Below are 4,447 nucleotides of genomic sequence, written 5' to 3' on the forward strand. Positions count from 1 at the left end.
TGTTTTGTTTTAGAATGTCCATGTCTTCTGTCGAATTAGCAACTTTGGCTAGCCATGTGGAGGGCACATGTCCAAGAAATCTTTGCGCACTGAACGAAAAATTCCCAAATTCCCAATAAACGTCAAATAAACTGGTCAAACTCGGTTGAAAATCCTACTTTAGGATGTTTTTCTCATATGTGTCCAATAAAATCAGAGCCGGAGCATTTCGTCGTGTATACGTAACGCATTTCAGAAGATAATGTTAGGTTCCCTGGTGCGCAGTTCAATACTGACAAAAGAGCGGACCTGTCACTCCAAAAGCTCTCATTCGGTCTCAGATCAAGCTAGACACCCCATTCAACATTCTACTGCCTGTTGACATCTAGTGGAAGGCGTATGAAGTGCATACAGATTCATAAATATAAGCCAGTTGAATAGGCAGGCCCTGACACAGAGCCCCATTTTCAGAATTTTCACTTCCTGTTTGGAAGTTTGCTGCCAAATGAGTTCTGTTTTCCTCACAGATATAATTCAAACAGTTTTAGAAACTTCAGAGTGTTTTCTACCCAATAGTAATAATAATATGCATATTGTATGATCTAGAACAGAGAACGAGGCCGTTTAATTTGGGCACGATTTTTTCCCAAAGTGAAAACAGCGCCCCCTATTGACAAGAAGTTCTTAAGAGATGTACCTTTATAGGATGATGAACAGTCAAACACCACTCGTATCGTTCCTTTGCACTTATGGTGAACGCCATGGTGTGGTATGTACCATACCTTGCCTTTCTCTCTGAGGAGCTTGGCTTCCATTGGCTGCTGTCGTAATGGTTAGCTAATCAAAGTGAAAGCCCTTTTGTAAAAGCAACAAGGCTACCTCTCTGTATGTGGTTCCTAATTGCTCTGAGTCTGATACTTGTGATCCCAGCATGACCCTCAGTTAAACATCAAAGTCCTCTAACAGAGTTAGTGTTTTATCCCACTACACAATGCTTTAGTGATTTAAATAGATGATCTTAAATCCAACCAACCAGTGGTTATCTATTAATTATCACAATCTGACTCTACATAATTATGCAGATGTGCATACAAAATCTGTATCTGCTGTCAAATTCTTGCTTGTCCACCAGAGTCTCTCTGTGTTTCCTATCTTTGTTTCCTCTGTGTTTCATATCTGTGTTTCCTATCTGTGTTTCCTCTCTGTGTTTCCTCTCTGTGTTTCCTCTGTGTTTCCTCTCTATGTTTCCTCTCTGTGTTTCCTCTCTGTGTGTCCTCTCTGTGTTTCTTCTCTGTGTTTCCTCTCTGTGTTTCCTCTCTGTGTTTCCTCTCTGTTTTTCCTCTGTGTTTCCTCTCTATGTTTCCTCTCTGTGGTTTCCTATCTGTGTTTCTCTGTGTTATCCTATCTGTGTTTCCTCTGTGTGTTTCCGTCTCTGTGTTTCCTCTCTGTGGTCCTCTCTGTGTTTCCTCTCTGTGTTTTCCTCTCTGTGTTTCCTCTATCTGTGTTCCTCTGTGTTACCTCTCGTGTGTTCCTCTGTGTTATCCTCTCTGTGTTTCCTCTCTGTGTTTCCTCTCTGTGTTTTTCGCTCTCTGTGTTTCCTATCTGTGTTTCCTCTGTGTTACCTCTCTGTGTTTCCTCTGTGTTACTCTCTGTGTTCGCTCTCTGTGGTTTCTCTCTGTGTGTTCCTATCTGTGTTTTTCCTCTGTGTTTACCTCTCTCTGTGTTTTCTGTCTGTGTTCCCTTCTCTGTTGTATTCCTATCTGTGTTTCCTCTCTGTGTTTCCTCTGTGTGTCCGTTTCCTGTGTTTCCTCTGGTGTTACGTCTCTGTGTTTCCTCTCTGTTGTGTTCCTCTGCTGTGTTTCCTCTGTGTTTCCTGGTATCCTGTGTTTCCTCTCTGTGTGTTTCCTCTCTGTGTTTCCTCTCTGTGTTTCCTCTCTGTGTTTCCTCTCTGTGTTTCCTCTCTGGTGTTTCCTCTCTGTGTTTCCCCTGCTGTTTTCCTCTGTGTTTCCCTCTCTGTGGTTTCCTCTCTGTGTTTCCCTCTCTGTGTTCTCTCTGTGTTTCCTCTCTGTGTTACCTCTCTGTGTTTCTCCCTCTGTGTTTTCCTAATGGGTGAATAAACGTTTTCTGAACAGTCTGATAATCTTTCATGTGCAGACATCAAACGTTCATGAGCATGCAGGGCTATTCAATCAGAGAGAGCATCTCATTTGCAGTGAGAAAGGCTAGATGCTCTGCTCCTAGCTCTCTCCATGCTTCTGGCTGTGTGATGTTTGTGGAAAGGAGCTCAGACTGCCCCTGCTATTTTTAATTATTTGACGGCATTTCTTCATGTCTAGGTATCTGCTTTGTTTTGGTAATCTTGTCTATTTTTACTACCGTGCTGTTCCACCTTCTCTTCGCATTCTCTTAAATTTGTCTTCTCTTTTCTTCTCTTCTCTTTCTCCTTATCTGCTTTGTTCCTTCAATTTTCTTTGCTTTATCAGGACCTATAAATGAAAACTTCTAATTCTCCAACAATCTGCAGCCAGTGGCCATCTTCCCTGCTTCTTCTTCTGAACACAAAATGTTGATGTTCCATTCAGCTCCCAGCATCAGTGAACCCTGCCTGACCTGCATGCCCTATAACAGAAAGTTGTGGAGAAACACAGATCAGATACATGAATAGTTGTATCTACAGTATAGTCTGTTAGTCTACTGTATAGTCTGCTAGTCTACCTGTATAGTCTGCTAGTCTACATGTATAGTCTGCTAGTCTAACGGAATAGTCTGCAAGTCTACCTGTATAGTCTGCTAGTCTACCTGTATAGTCTGTTAGTCTACCTGTATAGTCTGCTAGTCTACCTGTATAGTTCTGCTAGTCTAACGGAAATAGTCTGCAAGTCTACCTGTATAGTCTGCTAGTCTACCTGTATATCTGCTAGTCACGGAATAGCTGCAAGTCTAACTTGTATAGTCTGCTAGTCTACTGTATAGTCTGTGTAAGTCTACCTGTATAGGTCTGCTAGTCTAGCCTGTATAGTCTGCTAGTCTACCTGTATAGTCTACATGTATAGTCTGCTAGTCTATCCTGTATAGTCTGCTAGTCTACCTGTATAGTCTGCTAGTCTAGCCTGATAGTCTGCTAGTCTACGTGTATAGTCTGCTAGTCTAGCATGTATAGTCGTTTAGTCTAGCCTGTATAGTCTGCTAGTCTACTGTATAGTCGCTAGTCTACTGTATAGTCTAGTTAGTCTACCTGTCCTGGTCTGCTAGTCTACATGTATAGTCTGCTAGTCTATCCATGTAACTAGTCACCTGTGTAGTCTCATGTATAGTCCCTGTCTAGTCTAGCTGTATAGGGTCCTGCTTAGTCTAGCCTGGTATAGTCTGCTAGTCTACTGATCTGTTGTTACATAGTCTGCTAGTCTACCGTGTATAGTCTGCGTAGTCACCTGGATAGTCTGTTGTAGTGCTCTGTAATATGTCTGCTAGCAGCTATGTAAGTCTGTAGTCTACGCTGTATAGTCCTAGCATGTTAGTCTGCTAGTTACCTTGATAGTCCTGTAGTCTACTGTATTAGTCTGCTAGTCTACCTGGTAGTAGTCTGCTAGTCCACATGTATAGGTCGGTTAGTCTAGCCTGTATAGTCTGCTAGTCTACATGTATAGTCTGCTAGTCTACCTGTATAGTCTGTAGTCTACCTGCTGGTCTGCTAGTCTACATGTATAGTCTGGCTAGTCTACATGTAAGGTCTGTTAGTCTACCTGTATAGTCTGTTAGTCTACCTGTATTTAGGGTAGTCTACTGTATAATCTGCTAGTCTACATGTAAAGTCTGCTAGTCTACCTGTATAGTCTGTTAGTCTACCTGTATAGTCTGCTAGTCTACCTGTATAGTCTGTTAGTCTACCAGTATAGTCTGCTAGTCTTCCTGTATAGTCCTGCTAGTCTACTGTAATAGTCTGCAGTCTACATGTGATAGTCTGCGTAGTCTACTGTATAGTCTGTTAGTGCTACCAGTATAGTCTGCTAGTCTTCCTGTATAGTCTGCTAGTCTGCTAGTCTACCTGTATAGAGTCTGCTAGTCTACATGTATAGTCTGTTAGTCTACCTGTATAGTCTGTTAGTCTACCTGTATAGTCTGTTAGTCTACTGCTAGTTAGTAGTCTGCTAGTCTACCTGTATAGTCTGCCTAGTCTACCTGTATAGTTGGCCTAGTCTACCTGTATAGTCTGCTAGTCACCTGATGATAGTCCTGCTAGTCTAGCCTGTATAGTCTGCTGTCTACCTGTATGTCTGCTAGTCTTCCTGTATAGTCTGTTTAGTCGCTACCTGTTATAGTCGCTGCCGTCTACCTGTATAGTCTGCTGTCTACCTGTATAGTCTGCTAGTCTACCTGTATAGTCTGCTAGTCTACCTGATAGTCTGAGTCTACATGTATAGTCTACTGTATAGTCTGTTATCTACCTGTATAGTCTGTTAGTCTACCG

This window comes from Salvelinus sp. IW2-2015, unplaced genomic scaffold, assembly GCF_002910315.2.
Source record: "Salvelinus sp. IW2-2015 unplaced genomic scaffold, ASM291031v2 Un_scaffold3017, whole genome shotgun sequence".
In the NCBI taxonomy this organism is placed as follows: domain Eukaryota; kingdom Metazoa; phylum Chordata; class Actinopteri; order Salmoniformes; family Salmonidae; genus Salvelinus; species Salvelinus sp. IW2-2015.